This window comes from Chenopodium album, chromosome 5, assembly GCF_948465745.1.
Source record: "Chenopodium album chromosome 5, dcCheAlbu1.1, whole genome shotgun sequence".
Lineage (NCBI taxonomy): Eukaryota > Viridiplantae > Streptophyta > Magnoliopsida > Caryophyllales > Amaranthaceae > Chenopodium > Chenopodium album.
Genome location: NC_137838.1, coordinates 61066460 through 61084230, shown reverse-complemented (window position 1 = coordinate 61084230; position 17771 = coordinate 61066460). Strand labels below are relative to the sequence as shown.

At 39.5% G+C, this 17771-nt stretch overlaps 1 non-coding gene across 1 annotated transcript; it reads left to right on the top strand.

Annotated features, from left to right (window-relative positions):
- The first annotated feature begins 5290 nt into the window (after positions 1-5290).
- LOC145633346 (small nucleolar RNA R71) lies at positions 5291-5397 on the top strand. The gene has a single exon (XR_014112677.1). It is a non-coding gene; the product is annotated as a small nucleolar RNA R71 (small nucleolar RNA).
- Positions 5398-17771: the final 12374 nt, after the last annotated feature.

Below are 17771 nucleotides of genomic sequence, written 5' to 3'. Positions count from 1 at the left end.
CTCACTAATAGCTCCCCCAAGCCAAGCTTGGGACTAGTAACCGATGGGGCTTAAATAGGCTTGTAATGTGGCTAAATAAACAATAAAAGGGCACAAGCAACAACATGGGTAACAAGAAGGGAACAAATGTATCTAAATACTCTGAAGGCTACCTAAAAGAATGAACGCCTTCGTCCTCCTCATGTGCATAATAATAAGTCATGAAACACTACTCATAGTTGCAAATCAATACTCAAATTCATTGACATACCAGGAATTATGGAACTATCACACATTTCCTAACCAAATCAACTAGTCAAGCACTATATTCACAAGTAGTTGGGCAAAATTGACTCATGTTTAGGAATCCAAGCAATTAAACTTCAAATCATGACCAACAAATCCACAATGCTCACTATCAATAACCAAGAATCAAAACAAATTTTTCTCAAGTACGGGGCATAGGGAAGTATGATTCATAATTCATTGGAACGTATTTTTGAATTTTTTTTATTTTTTCAATTTTTTTTGTATTTTTATATATAAAGAAAGTAATAAAACTAACCCAGGAAAGCAAATAAAAACTATACTAGAAAGCAAATAAAGAGAGAAAAGGAAAAGAATTACCAAGTGAAAGAACACCCCCCCCAAGCCAAATCAAGCAATGCCCTCATTGACTTGGGAGAGTAGCCTACTCCTCATCCTCATCCATCCTCGAATAGCCCCCGCCGTGGCTAGAACCGGCTCCTCCATGGCTAGAGCCACCACCTCCATACCCCGAACCACCTGCAAAGTAGTTAGGGTCCATATTCCCCCCAAGCCCACCAAAAGGTACATCGGTCCCATAGCCATGGACCGATGAGTAGTCGACGTAGGTACCAAAGGCACTTGGGGTCGTATATCCACCCTGCGGATATTGGAACCAATCAGGGACAAGTGAATCGGGGGGAATATCCCCCCGACGGGAGTAGTCATCATACATGGGGTATAAACCCCTCCCTAGGTTCCTCTCCACATGACCTACCCTTCTATCTAGAGACCCTACTCTAGCATCCAAATCCCGAACCAAACCCTCAACTCTCCCTTGCCCTGTCTCAATCCTATCCAATTGGCTCCTAAAAGCCGAGAAGTCATAAGGGGCGTTGGGGTCTATGTTGTAGTTGGTAGAGGAAGTGGGGATATCGTATGTAAAGGGTTGAGGTGGTGGATAATGTGGTGAATGGTGAGGAGGTGAGAAGTCAATGGGAGAGTGATGGGGTTGAGGTGAAGGGTGAGGTGGTTGCGCCTCACCTTGACCGTTGAGCTCAAAAGTGTAAGAAGGCTTCCCCTTCTCAAATTTGGTCAAGGTGGGGCGGGGTAAAGTGAAAGCATTATCCCTCCTACCCGATTCCCGTTGAATCACCCACCAAGTATCCCCTCCCATGACATTAACCCAATTAAGGCTACCTAGATAGGGTAGGTCCATAAGAGTTGGGCCGGCTACCTTACCATCATCGTTAGGGACAAAGCTAAGGTGTTTGACCGCTATATGTGTAACTAGGCCACCAAAGTAAATGGGTACCCTAGACCTACCCGCCTCGGCCGCATTGGCCACCCGTTGGAAGTGGTTGGCCATTTTGTGGACTATATTGAGCTTTTCACTCCTAGGGATCATGTATGACCCTAGTAATTCAAGCTCATTCCGCCTAACATTGGCGGGTTCATGCCTTCCAAAAATGGTAAGGCCAACAAACCGTTGCCAAATCTTTGGCACGGGATGTTGTATCCAAGTACCTTTAGCATGTTGGAGGTTCAAGTTAGGATCCCCCGTAAGGGATTGGTAGACAACGGCAATGTTGTCTTGGGGTGGTTCAAGAGGCCTATCCGATTTCAACTCAAAAATTTTACCAAACTCGCCGTTCTTGTGTTTTTTCTTGCCGATTTTTTCCGTTTTTGTGAAGTCAATCTAATATCATTATTGAATAACCAAAATTGAACATGAGAAATTAAGGCATTTGATTTTATGACATAAAAACTAGAAACGAATTCTAAGGTTAAATAAGCATAAGTATCGTAATGCATGTTAAAGAAACCGCTCATGCCAACTCCTTTGAATAATTTTTCCACATGCTTATCAATTCCTAGTCTAATGAGGGTAGGGTGATGAATGAAACAAGTGGGAATTACCTGCCTCGTAATGAGGTTAAGCATCCTTTGTTTTTGCTCTTGGGTGGTGATGACCACCCTCTCCCATCCCGGAATTTGCAAGTCCGGGTCAATTCTCGCCTCTTGGTTCCTTGAGCCTTCGCCCCTCACCGTTCTTGACCTCTTGAAAGCCATCTTCTTGTAAAATAGTAGGAAATTGAAGGTTTCTCTCTCTTAGGGTTAGAGAAAATTTGAGAGAAAGTAGTGGAAAATTAGTGTAGATTGTAGAGGAAGATGAGAGGAGTTGGAATATGTAAGAATTTTTGAGTTTTGATGGAAGAATTGGAGGAGATCTTGAATTGAAGTGTAGGTTGAAGGTTTGAAATTGGGGGTTTTAGAGAGAGAAAGTGAAATGAAGAAGATGAAATAAGGAGAAAGTGAGGAAAGAAAGAAGAGAAAAGAAAATAAAGGGGGTTGTGGCTGATGGCGCGCCCGATCGGGCGAAAATTCGATTTTCCAGAACTCCAGTTGCGCGCCCGATCGGGCGAGCTCTGCCCGATCGGGAGCGAACACGAAGCAAAATTTCTCCACTTTGCTCGCCCGATCGGGCGAGCTTCGCCCGACATATCTTTTCCTTCACTCGATTATCCACAAAAATGCGCCCGATCGGGCAAGCTTCGCCCGATCGGGCGAAAATAGCTCCGAATTCAACCTTGCTTGCGCGCCCGATCGGGCTGCTTCGCCCGATCGGGCGAATTTGTGGCTGAAATCTTGGGTTGCTTGCGCGCCCGATCGGGCCCGAGCCCAACTCGGCTGCACTCCTTTTTCTCCGATTTCTTTTCTTCTTCAAATTTTTCTAAGTCTTTATACCTGTCAAATTCATACCTGTACAACAACACGTACTTATAACTGGTGAAATATCACTCTCCTCGCCTCTCTAAAATAAAAATCAAAAATAAGGAAAAGGGAAACTAGCCTAGAAAGCATGAAATACGGGTTGCCTCTTGCAAAGCGCTGGTTTATCTAGGTCCCGCACAACCGTCTTACCAAGTACAATATCTAGGACCCTTGGCCTAACGCTTGATCGGGTGGTTTCTCACCCGGTCTAGCGGTGTTTAGGCTGCGATTCAGCTTTCTGACATACCCTGTGGGACGCCAAACCACCTTATCTGGTGGATCCTCTTTGAATTGGACTGGGGGATCTTCAATGCTACGCACTAAAAACCCTTCTTCGATCGGATGTTGCTTCAAATTGTCATTGCGTTCAACACTTGCAACTCGATCTGGCGGAACACTTACCATAGGCTCGATTTGTACAACTTGCTCGATCGGTTCCACTTGTTCATCCTCGAAACCAAGACCAACATTGTAGAGTGCTCTTTCTATTGCATCGACTTCCTTCTGCCATTTGTCTATCTCATCTGAAAAGGATGCAACACAAGATACCGCCTCCAAGGGATCTTTTTCAAGAGCTTGGGGCTTGTTAGAATAATTTACAACCACATTAACACTGAAACATTTCTCCTCAGTCATGGAGCTTTTAGGGGCATTATTCAGATTAAAAACAACTTTATCATCCCCTACTGATAGTGTTAACTTACCACTTCTTACATCTATGACTGCTCCTGCAGTGTTAAGGAATGGTCTACCCAAAATAATTGGGGTTTGCATATCCTCAGCCATATCTAGAACAACAAAATCTACAGGTATATAAAATTTACCTACTCTAACGGGGACATCCTCTAAAACACCTAAGGGGTATTTGAATGAACGGTCGGCCATTTGTAGAGTTATATTGGTGGATTTTAATTTACCCATATTCAACTTAGAACACACAGATAATGGCATGACGCTCACACTTGCACCTAAATCACATAATGCATTATCAATCAAGAGATTGCCAATATGACAAGGGATAGAAAAACTACCCAGATCTTTTAATTTAGGTGGAGACTTATTCTGAAGTACGACACTACACTCTGTAGTGAAAGCTACTGTCTCTACCTCACTAATAGACCTTTTTCTCGTCAATATTTCTTTCATAAATTTTGCATATGAGGGGATTTGCGTGATCAATTCACTAAAGGGAACTGTTACCTTCAAATCTTTTACCACCTCCAGGAACTTACCAAACTGCTTATCCAAGTTTGTCTTCAATTGACGATTGGGGAAAGGAAGTTTGATAATTGGCTTTGGAGCATTATTATTCTTGTCTGGAGTAGCCACCTTCTCTGGAGTTGTACCTTGCAATGTAGAATTAGATATGTTAGTATTATCCTTTAGCCCTGCAGGGCTATCAACTACATTGTTTGGTTTAACGGAATCAAGATTAGCATTATTTAATAAAACAGGTTTATCAACTCTGGGCTTAGGGGGCCCTTCATAGTTTGAACCACTCCTTAGGGTAACTGCAAATGCTTGATTTGTTGGCCTATTCGGCTGTGCTGGCAGAGCTCCCTGTTGGCGGGCTTGTAGAGTAGCGGAGAGTTGCGCAATTTGATTATCCATAATTTTATTATGCGCTAGAATTTGATCAATTGTCGCGTCTTTGCTCTCCATGTGCTTTTGCATATTAGCAAACATTGCTCTAATTTCCACCAGAGAAGGGTCAGAAGATGGGGAGGGTTGTTGTGGATGGTTCTTCTGGCTAGCATTGGGGTGATAATATTTCTGCTGCTGTGACGCCTGTGGTTCTTGTGGTGGTGGATTTTGAACATTAGTGCTCCGGTAGGAAAGGTACGGATGATTTTGATACCCAGGATTGTAGGTGTTGGAGTATGGGTTATTCTGCCTATAAGCTTGGAAGGCATTAACTTGCTCCACGGAACTCCTGCAATCTTGCTCCAAATGATCTACAATACCACAATTTTCACAGAAAGCCTCATTAGAATTATTATTAATTGCAGAAACATTAGCTACATTAGCAGTGCTCAGATTATCTAGTTTTTGGCAAATAGAGGTTAGTTGAGCTTGCAAAAAGGATACAGAGTCGACACTATGCTTCCCCTTGTTAGCAAATCCTCTAGGATTCCCATATTGGGAATTGTGTATCGCCATATCTTCAATAACCTGACCTGCATCATCAACATTAAGATTCATAAATCTCCCACTAGCTGCAGAGTCTAAAATTATTCTAGAGGAATTTCCAATGCCGTTATAAAAGGCTTGGATTAACTGCCATTGTGCTAAATTATGGTGAGGGCATTCTCTTTGTAAGTCCTTGAACCTCTCCCAAGCCTCATATAAAGACTCATCGGCTTCTTGGGCAAAGTTCTGAATCGCACTTCGTAGTACTGCTGTTCTCTCTGCAGGATAATACTTGTTATAGAAATTAAAAACAAGAGTTTCCCAGTCAGTTATACCAAGTGTAGTTCTATTTAAGCCATTAAACCACAATTTAGCTTTTCCAGTTAAAGAGAAGGGAAAGAGAATCTCCCTGATTTGGTCTTGAGTAACCTCGGCTTGCCTGATGGTGTTGCAATATTGACAATAGTCGGCAATGTGAAGATTCAGATCTTCACCCTTGGCTCCACTGAATTGCTTCCTCTCTATCATCGTTATAAATTGAGGTTTGATTTCGAATTGAACCCCATCAAGAGCCGGAGTAGGGGTGAGATGTGGAAAATCCGTAAGCTTTGGTTGTGAATAATCACTAAGCTTCTTTAGAGCCGTCATCTCTGATTCTGCGTCTAATGATGTCTCTAAATCGCTAGAATCAGTTGGAGGATCACGGTGATTATTATTGTCACCAGAATCCGCCATGATTTGCTTGTAGAAAATTTTTTGTCTATAGAAGGAACGTTCGATCTCAGGATCGAATGGGATGTAACCTGATCTGGAACACCTGGGCATAAACAAAAACTAGAAGCAAATATGAGATTTGTCTCAGAGAACTAACGCTCTCTGAGACAAAAAGGGAAATAATCTAGACTACAAAAACAATCAGAGATAAAAATAAAACCGTTTCCCCGGCAACGGCGCCAAAATTTGACAGGGTAAAGTCGTATCCCCTAATCAAAAATAATTACCTAAATCACTAACTAAAGTAGATAGGGAAGTAGGGTCGAACTCCACAGGGAAACAAGTCTTTTTAATTCTAATTAATTATTATAATCTAAATTATCTAAGTAACCAATATTTTTAGGTATGAATTATATACTACGAAGAATAAGTTTAGGGAGAAAAGAAACAATAATAAGGAAGCCTAGGGTCACAGGTTCACCAATAATTAATATTCCGGGATAGAACGAAGTAGTTAATAATTAACAATGCACAGATAACATGATTAACAGGCTCTCGCAATTTATTAATCAACATAGATCTAACAGGCTCTCGCAATTTACTAGACCTAAGTTCCTATTAAAATTAGCCTTTAATATTAAATCAACATCTGCTCGATTCATCAATTCAATATTGCTAAACATTCACAATCAAATTACATCTGCTCGATTCATAATCTAATTGCAAAGAATTAAAACAATTCAATAGGAAATTATCATGCAATATCAATAATCAATAATAACAAACTATCCCTTCATATTAATTATGGATCCCCATAAACCCTAGAATGAAACTACTCAGTAATCATCATAACTAAGCCAACCAAGTAAATTATTAAAAACATAATCAAGAAAAGCAATTAAAATAGCTGAAATTAAAAGGGAAGAAATTGTACCAAAAATAAATTTGGAATTAAAGGAAGTATTAAGAACAAAAGTTTAGAGAGAATTTAAGAGAGAGAATTTAAGAGAGAGAAAAATACTAAGTAGAGAGAGAAAGTCTAAGAAAGAAGGTCCTCTAAAAATTCCGTACATAATCGTACTTAAACACTCCTAAAACAAAAACTAAAACAAAACTAATCAGCTACTAAGAAAAAACACGCGCCCGATCGGGCGAAGGGCCGCCTGATCGGGCCCGCCTTTTTACTCTGCCCTTGCTTGGTATGCTGCGCCCGATCGAGCCTACGCTCACCCGATCGGGCACGCTTCTTCCTTGAGGTTTGCTTTTGCGTGCACTCGCCCGATCGGGCCCGACTTCTTCTCTGAGGCTTGGACTTCGATTGGGCTCGATTCCTCGGCCCAATCCGGATTTCCTCATCGGGTCTTGATTAATTGATCTAATAGCCCTGGTATCACATACCGAGCCCTTAATCACCGGCTCTCACCGATCCTGGGCTTCAAGAGTGGTCGTGTCCTTCTAGCTTCCGTAGTCGATCCATAAAGCCCGGGAAAATGCTCCAAGAATGCAATTTCCTGTAAAATACAGCTAAAACTACGAAAACACTATAACACACAAATTAGTAATAAAAGTGGCCCGAAAGAGCCAAAAACACTACTAATAACGACCAAGGGACGGGGATAAAACACTATATAAAATGGACATATCAAGTAACCATTAAGTCTTCATCTGGAAATTCATTATCTTGTATTGGCGTCGAGTCTTCTATTGGAAAGTCTGCTAGAAAGTCTGACACCACAGATCCTTTGATAGCTTTTTGCGGCATAAACCTTATATCAAACTGGGCTAAATTGACTATCCATCTTGATATGCGTCCATTGAGTATAGATTTCTCGAATAGATACTTGAGTGGATCTAATCAGGAGACTACGAAGACAATATGCACTAACATGTAATGTGTTAACTTGGTTGTGGCCCACACCAAGGCGAGGCACAACTTCTCAAGTGGTGTATAGCGTGCTTCGTATTCGAGCATCTTCTTGCTTAGATAGTAGATTGCGTTTTCCTTGCCTTCTACTTCTTGTGCTAGCATAGCTCCCATTGTCTCTTTAGTAACCATCAAATATAACCTAAGAGGTATTCCGGGAAGTGCTGGTGCTAATACGAGAGGCTTTGCGAGATAGGCTTTGATCTTTTCAAAGGCTTTTTGACACTCGTCATCCCATATTACTGGTACATTCTTTTTGAGCTTTTTGAAGATTGGTTCACATATCGTCGTCAATTTTGATATGAACCTACTTATGGATTGCAACCGACCAATAAATCCTCAAATCTGTTTCTCGATTTTGGGCGGTGGCATTGACATGATTGCTTTGATCTTGGTTGGGTCTATCTCTATTCCTCTAGAGCTTATGACATACCCAAAATTTTTCCTGAGGTGATTCCAAAAGCGCACTTATATGGGTTCAACCTCATATTATATTTTCTTAGCCTTTCAAAAAATTTCCTTAAGGCTACTTGATGGCCTGGACGGTCTTTTGATTTTACAATCATGTCGTCGACATATACTTTGACTTCTTTATGCATCATGTCATGGAGTAAGGCAGTTGCTGCACGTTGGTAAGTAGAACCCACGTTTTTCAACCCGAATGGCATTACCGTGTAGCAGTAAGTGCCCCATGGTGTTATAAAAGTTGTTTTCTCCATGTCTTCTTCTACCATGAAAATCTGATTGTAACCATGAACGAGAGAAGCGCGTGATTTGCCGTGTTATCTACTAGAATATCGATGTGTGGTAAAGGGAAGTCGTCCTTTGGACTTGCCTTATTTAGATCTCGATAGTCGACACACATTCTTACCCTTCCGTCTTTTTTCGGAACTAGGACGACGTTGGCGACCCATTCGGGGTATTTAGATACCTTGATGAAACCTGTAGTTATTTGTTTTTGGACCTCTTCTTTTATTTTAAGAGCTACCTCGGGTTTCATTCGACGTAACTTTTGTTTTACAGGTTTTATTCCTGGAATTAGTGGTATAGTATGTTGAGCTATTTCTCTATTAATGCCTAGCATATCTTCGTATGACCAAGCGAATACATCGATAAATTCTTTAAGTAAGTTAATTAAATCGGTTCTTTCTTGTTCATTAAGTGTTAATCCGATTTTAACTTCTCTTTTATTGGTTGAATCATTTGAGATATCAACCGTCTCAGTTTCTTCAATTACCGGTGTTTTCTTTTCGAGTGTTTCCATTGCTTTAAAAATTTCTTTGTCTTTTTCATTGTTAGTTAAGCAATTCTCGTCATCTTGGGTTAGAGAAGAACACAAGAAATAAGGAGAAGAAGAAATATTATTATACTCTGAGATCATTACATCAAAGAGTGATATGTCCTTAGGGACTTGATCACTAACTATTCTAGGAGAAGAAATAGAAGGGGAAGGTGCTACTACTAAAGACCTAGATGACTTTATAGGGAGAGACTCCGACTCAGACTCTGACTCAGACGACTCTTCAAACATTGGTCCTTGCCCTGTCGTGATGGATATTTTTCTTCCACTTGGAGTAGTCACCTTGATAGTCTTGCGCCGCCCTTGTAATGATCCTTCAGCTGGAGTGATTAGCTTCGGGGGATCGAAGCTTTCGCTTTGTAGGACTGTTTGAATGAGCGAGGAGTTATTCTCTTTATGAGTTGGCTCATTCTTTTCTCGTCCAAATAGTAATCCCATGACGTTAAAGTCAAAGCATGGGGGTGCTTTCTCCTTATGGACAGGAGTTGGGATTTCATCTCTGAAATAACAATCCAAGAAAATCTCAAATCCCGGTTGCCTTATGTCGTTTACAACAAATGGCTCGGGAAATTCATGGCATGGATAGTCCTCTCCTTCTTTTATAAATTGACCATTAAGTGTAAGAGGATATTGATCCATTGGGATTTCTTTCTTTTGAGTGCGAGCGTCTCTACGTGCCTTTGATTTTTCCTGGGCTCGCTTGAGATCTTTTCGAGTCGGTTCGAAACCAAGTCCGAAAGTGTCTAACTTAGGGAGGCCAGGTGACTCCAGTGGTTTTGCTATTCCCTTCTTCTTTCCTAGGGCCATCCCAGGAAAGTGTCCTTGTTTCTTCAGAATAGCATTTACAATCATGTTGGAATGGGGGTCATGGCAAAGAGGGGTCCTTTCATCCTCCTGGATTAAGGAGACTTCTTCGTTAAAGCCCTATAAGTCTTCATCATCCTTGTCGTGCTCTACATTAATTATTGGATTTTCTATAGACTTGATCCTCATAGGCGAAGCATCGATGGTGATAGGAATTCCCCCAACTATAGCTTTTACTTGTTGGTGGAGAGATGAGGGGACGGCCTTTAGGTCATGAAGCCAAGGGCGCCCCAACAGTAGATTGAAAGAAGCTTTTATGTCCACTACTTGGAAAGTAGTAGCATGTTCTATCGCTCCCGCCGTTACATTCATGGTAATTTTACCAAGAGCTTGACGACGAGTGTTGTCGTAGGCCCTTATTCCTTGTGTAGACGGAGTTAAATCTTCATCCCTTATGCCTAGCATCCTTGCCGTTCTAAGTGGACAGACGTTGATGGCCGATCCATTGTCTACAAGATTCATAGGGACATTCATTCTCTTGCAAACTACCGTGAGGTTTAATGCCTTGTAATGTTTGTCACCTTCCGGAGGTAAATCCTTGTCAGAAAAGGTGATCAAATTAATTGGACTAGGAAGATCACTCGTGAGGAAGTTGGCCAACCCCTCAGGAGTGGTGTCAGAATCTATCCCTATTTTGTCCAAGGCATTCATTACAGCCAACCTATGCTCTTGAGATGTCGCCAAAAGTTTCCATACGTTCATTTCAACTTTTGTTTTCTTAAACTGCTTGACGATATCGTTATCTTCAATGATAGGTATGGGAACTTGTTGCGTGGTTGGCATGGGTTGTGTTGAAACGGGAGGTTGCATTCTCCCGGATCTTCTGAGGACGTCTATCGATGAGTCTTCTTCAGCCCAAAAGTCATCCATGGCGTATGTCACGGAAGGTGGAGATCCTACTATGTCTTTTAAGTAGACGTCTTCTTCATCACTATCCCAAACTCCATTAATGCTTGCATCATCTTCTTGTGGAACTTGGACTAGTTTCTTTTCATCAATCATTTTCTGAATTAAATCCTTAAATTTAAAACAGTTTTCGATAGTGTGACCCCCTGACTGATGATACTGACAGTAATATCTATCTGTCCTTTTCAATGATTCGAATGGTCTCGGTTCGAGAGGTTTGATCTCGCCACTCTCGGAGAGCATTTCGAACATTTGTACATATGGGATTCCAATTGGAGTGTAGATTCTATTACTCTTCTTGGGTTTTTCAGTGACTTGTAAAGGAAAACGATTTTCCTCATAAGTCGTTCCCATGGGTGTGAATTCTCTCTTAGGTACATCTTTCGGGAGTGGAATCTCTTCATATTTCTGCTGAAGTTCCTTTATAGCCTAGAGAGCTTCACGTAGCAAATGCGGTCCTTCCATCATAGACAGTGTGAGCAATTGTATATCTTCTTTACTTGCCGGTTCTGAAAGGCTATCCATGGCGTCGAAGAAGATCTCCTCATCTTCTTCAATGACATGGATTTCTTTGACAGGCTTAATGAGAGACGAGGGGTCAACCTTGTTTTCCTCATCAGAGATATCCAAGACATGAGCGAGAGGTGCATTATCAATGCTTGGCTTCTTACTGGCAGGGGGCAATGGCAGCTTGTTGTTGTCAATTAAATCTTGGATAACTTCCTTAAGCTTCCAACAGTTTTCGGTGAGATGGCCCCTACCTTGGTGGTACTTGCAGTGTGCATTAGGGTTCCAATTAGCCGACCTCTTTTCAACTGGTGGGTCCCCAAATGGTCCAATAGGAGTTATAAGACCTTTTGCATTTAATCGATCAAATGCGGTGTCATAACTCATGCCAATAGGAGTAAAGTTCCTCCTAAATGGTTTCTTTTGCCCTTGATTGTTCATAGAAAGGACTTCACCTAGATTAAAAATGCTAACGTTGTTTGAGTGGGTGGTTTTGGAAGAAGAAGGATTGTCGTTCTTCTTTCCTTTCCAGCCACTATTGGAGTTATTGTTGGCAGCTTTTAACTTCGCCAGGTCGTCTTCAATATTGATTCCAATGTCATAGACGGCCTTGAAGGTATGGAGATTGTTTTGATACTTGAGATGCTTGGAGTATTTTTCTTGAAGGTTTTTGATGAATAACCTTACAGAATCTTTTTCACTTGGCACCTCAATCATCTTAGCTGAGGTTTCTCTCCATTTGTTAAAGAAAGAGGTGAAGCCTTCGTTCTCTTTTTGCTTGAGGATTTCAAGTTCCCTATGGTCAGTCTCAACTTGGATGTTGCACTTGTATCTATCAATGAAAGTGTTTGCTATGGACTCCCAAGTAGAGGTCTTTTCTTTCTCGAGAGAAAAGAACCATTGTTGGCAAACGGTCTCGAGAGATAGTGAGAACAGAGAGGGGAAAACCTTCTTATCGATACCTGTGGGGAATATTTCAAGCGTTAATCCCCTAGCTTGAACCCCACTTTGATCATACACTAAAGTATGGTGGCGTCCAAAAGGGAAGAAGATAGAGCTAAAGAGTCGCCAACAAGTTTTTTAGGAACTTGTAAACCGTTCACGAGGTGAAGGTTACACCCCTTAACGATCCAAGAGATCGTCAACTCCATAAGGTCTTGAACGAAATAGGGTTCGGGGATGAAGGTACAAATACAACCTAAAAGTGATTGAACCTGCCCTAATAATAGGCCTCTACTTTATTCAGATCGTATTCATGTGCGCTTTTTGACTAACATACAATCAATAGGTTTAACCCTAAACCTGTTTATCTATGTTGGTTGAATATTAATGCACAAATAAACTATTATTGGCGATCACTTGAATTATAATCAAATTAACCCTAAACAAGATTATTAATTATCTTATTAAGCGTGATTACAAGTACAAATTCCCTTTAAACATGCATAAAAGGTGAGATCAAGCAATATTAATATATATCAAGCAACATAATAAATAATCATCACAAAAATAATAAAATTATAATAAAAAAATAATTAAAAATAATCATCATAACAATAATTATAACAATTATAATCATAAATCATAAAAATAATCAAAATAATGTTAAAGCATATAATAGCAAGACCCTAGGCATGATACTATCAAGATTAATAACAAACCCTAGCATGTCACTAAACAATAAAAATCAAAGCTTTAACCTTAACATGATACTAACAATCATAATTATTAGGAAGAACATAGAAGGCATCATACTTTTAATCATACTTGATATTAAAGTTACCCTAGACATGATACTAGGAATATCATAATAACAATCTAAGCATGAACTCTATATCATAACATCAATTAAAATCATTAAAGTACTTACTTTGATGCCTCGTACCTCTTTCTAATAACAAAATACACACGTTAGTAACTTCAAGGAAAATAATAAACAAAACAATTAAATTAAATAATGGAAATAAAGATTTGGGACTAAACCCTCAAAAATTAAACCTTTCACGTCTAGGGCGAAGGCAACTTCGAATATGGCTAGGTGTTTCTAGATCTAATGAATGCGGAATTTTTATATTTGGGAGAAGCTAGTTTAGAAAAGAGAGAGAGAGAGTAATCAAAAGAATCTTGATGAGAGTTGGTGAATGATTACGGATTTTTTACGACGTTATTTATAAAGAAAATCAGCCAAAAAGATAAAATATCAAAACAGAGTTCTGGCGCACATAAAATTGAATTAGCGCCAACGCTGGCTATTGGCGCCAGGCACCAACATTAGCGCCAGGCGCCAATGCTAGAGCCAGGCGCTACAGCTGGCGTTTGGCGCTTATCTGGAAATTCACGCGTTTTCTTAAAATCATTTAAAAATTGCCGTACAGGAGGATAAAATCGTATTTCCCTCAAAAATGCTCTTTGATTTTAATTAAAACTCTGAAAAGTCAACAAAAGTCAATTTATCAATGTTAATTGAATTAGGAAGGAAAATAACCTTCTAGAAGAATCCAAAAGACTAAAACCATTTCTAATTGCATTAGGAATGATAAATCTATATTAGGCCCTCCCCTAGATCATTGGGCCGCATATAAGGCTCAAACCGGATCCAGTTTAGTAAATTGGCCATAACTTCCTCAATATTCATCGGAATTGGGCTTATAATGTATCGTTGGAAAGCTCTTGTCAAGCCCCATCCAACTACACCACTATTGGACCCATATCATGGACCAACCAAACTGGATTGGCTGTTTTTCTTAAAATAAATTTTCAAAAACAGAGAGAAGAGAAAAGAAATTATAACTATCCATAATACTAGACTTTCCACACTTTCACTTCATTCGATTATGATTCGACGTGAAAGGTACTCATCACTAGGTTTGGTTTTGGGGAGACATAAATGGGTGTCTACAATACCCTTAATACTCATTATTGTCTCGAAGTCTCTTAAATGAAAATAAGGGTTGTCGGTTGCTTTGAATTTCGGGATGTCGTTGGCATTGAATTTCTACGGAAGAAGATCTTTGTCCACCGAGACCCCTTGTGAACTAATCCCTTGAAACTTGTAGTCGCTAGATAGCTTGCTTAGACTCTCTTGCATGAGGTCCATCTGTTGTTGCTTCATGGGATCATCAATCTTAAGTATGAGGAGCTTCAGTGTCTCAGTCACGGTAACCAATTGGTTCCTAAGCTCATTGACTTCCTCTTGTGTTGCCATTATTATCCTAGCTTTCCTCTTACGAGCTATGGGTTTGTCGAAATGTTGGACTTTTACGAAAAGGTTGTCTTTGATTAACCGTCCTTCCTTTCTTGACCACGCGCTGTAATTTAAACCATTTTGCGTTTTAATTACTTGACCCAAATCGACTTGACTTTACGGTTTTAAAGAGGAAAAAATAAAAAATGGGTGCATATTTTTAGCAAAAATAATGTGTATATTTTTAGGGAACTAAGTATAGTTTTTAAATTGGAGAATTAATATCAGACTTACCCCCCTAAAAAAAATGACGGAAAAAACACGCATACAAGACTCTCTTAGACATGGTCAAAGTGTGTGTATTAGTGTGTGCATTGAGTGTAAGTGACATATTTAGACTCTTGTGTAAGACCATGGGACTTAGTGCCTAAACTCAATTAATGACTCAACCAAGTACTATTGACAGCGAAAATTAACCGAATTAATTAGCAAACTGGTTAATTAGACACTAGATGATGACTCGATCAATAATCCGAACTGTCGTCACAACGACAGGACTGGCTCCTCTCTTTGCAGTGTAGCGCCAGACGACAGAGCTGTTGCCAGGCGCCACACTCGACAGAGTGGCGCTACAGTTCAGACTTTGGCGCCAATGCTGGAGCTTCAATCTGAGACTGTTTTCGGTGTTATTAATCAACAGGGGCATGCCTAAAGTCGTACTAGGTCAATTCTGATTAAAATATTAGACTTTATCTACTCAAGTTAATTAATTAATTAATTAGGCAAAGTTCTTTAAGTCATTAATTTATTTAATCTCAACACAAGTCAAACAAACGGTTAATAGAAACATAGAATATATGCACAACAAATAATGCGCAATTAGCCAAGTAGGCACAATATGATGCAATGAGTTTGCAACCTAACCATGGCTCTAGTTCTCTAAAGTTCGGGATATGGTTTAGTCAATAGAGGGTCCATGGTTAATTGTCCGGATGCACCGTGCGGAAGCCTAACCGTGAAGGGTTGGCGCGAGTGGATGGGACACCGCGAGTTTTAGAAAAAACTCGCTTCCATGGTTTGGTGAATTCAACATTCTTAGATGTACCCTTTGTTGCTCAGAGCGTTCAATCCGGTAGATGGAGCATGAATTCCCAAGGGGTTATGTCCATATGTAGAACACATATGGGTTTCAGAAAAGTGAGAAAAACTCAATCAGGAAGTAGGATCGAGCAAACAATGCGAAAAACTGGTCGAAATTAGAACGCATATTTCTGGCTCGGTATTGGAAGAATTTGGCGCCAGCAAACAGATGTTGGCGCCAAGATTTAGCTGTAGCGCCTGGCGACATGGCTGTCGTCTGGCACTACAGTTAAATGTCTGGCGCCAGCTTCTGTACGCTGACGCTAATTCCTACATGCCTCAACGGCTTTCTGTGCTCAATAAAATTTTCCAGTTTCGCGCAGTGTTATTTCGGTCCTTGTTGTGAAAGATATTTCTCAAATTTCCTACGTGTAAAATCCTATGTTTTTAACTCATTACGGATGGTCTTTCCAATGAGATTTTTTTTATGCATATGACAATAATGTTAATAAAAAATTACGCACATGAAATACTTAGAATGTTTCGAGTCTCATCCACTCATTCTAAATCATTGCCGAAACAAATTCAGGAATTAAAATAGAAATCCTCCCAGTGAAGTCGCCAAAAACTGTAGGGAATATTTCAAGCATTACTCCTAGCTTGAACCCCACTGTGACCATATACTAAAGTACGGTGACGTCCAAAAGGGAAGAAGATAGAGCAAAAGAGTCGCCAACAAGTTTTTTAGGAACTTGTAAACCGTTCATGAGGTGAAGGTTACACCCCTTAACGATCCAAGAGATCGCAACTCCATAAGGTCTTGAACTAAATAGGGTTCGGGGATGAAGGTACAAATCCAACCTAAAAGAGATTGAACCTGCCCTAATAATAGGCCTCTACTTTATTCAGATCGTATTCGTGTGCGCTTTCTGACTAACATGCAATCAATAGGTTTAACCCTAAACCTGTTTATCTATGTTGGTTGAATATTAATGCACAAATAAATCTATTATTGGCGATCACTTGAATTATAATCGTAATTAACCCTAAACAAGATTATTAATTATCTTATTAAGCGTGATTACAAGAACAAATTCACATTAAACATGCGTAGAAGGCGTGATCAAGCAATAACAATAAATTTAATCAAGCAACATAATAATCATCATTAAAATAATAATATTCATAAAATTATAATAATAATATTCATAACCATAATCATGAATCATAAAAATAATCATAATCATAATTAATAATCATAAATCATGTTAAAGCATAATAATAGCAAGATCCTAGGCATCATACTAACAAGATTAATAACAAACCCTAGCATGTCACTAAGCAATAAAAATTAAAGCTTTAACCCTAACATGATACTAACAATCATAAATATTAGGAAAGAAAATAAAAGGCATCATAACAATCATACTTAGATATTAAATTTACCCTAGACATGATACTAGGAATCATGCATAATAACAACCTAATCATGAACTCTATATCATAACATCAATAAAAACCATTAAAGTACTTACTTTGATGCCTCGTACCTCTTTCTAATAACAAAATACACGCGTTAGTAACTTCAAGGAAAATTATAAGCAAAACAATTAAATTAAATAATTGAAAGAGAGATTTGGGACCAAACCATCATAAATTAAACCTTTCACGTCTAGGGCGAAGGCAACTTCGAATATGGCTAGGTGTATCTAGATCTAATGAATGCGGAATTTTTATATTTGAGAGAAGGCTAGTTTAGAAAAGAGAGGGAGAGAGAGTAATCAAGAAAATCTTGATGAGAGTTGGTGAATCAAAACGGAGTTTTTACGACGTTATTTATAAAGAAAATCAGCCAAAAGATAAAATATCAAAAACAGAGTTCTGACACAAAAAATCGAGTTGGCGCCAGACGCTGACCTTAGCGCCAGACGCTACGATTGGCGCCAGGCGCCAATCGTAGGGTCATGCGCTACAGTTGGCGTTTGGCACTGACTCAGATATCCATGCGTTTTCTTAAAATCAGATAAAAATTGCCGTACAGGAGGATAAAATCGTATTTCCCTCAAAAAATGTTCTTTGATTCTAATTAAAACTCTAAAAAGTCAACAAAAGTCTATTTATTAATGCTAATTAAATTAGGAATGAAAAGAACCTTCTAGAAG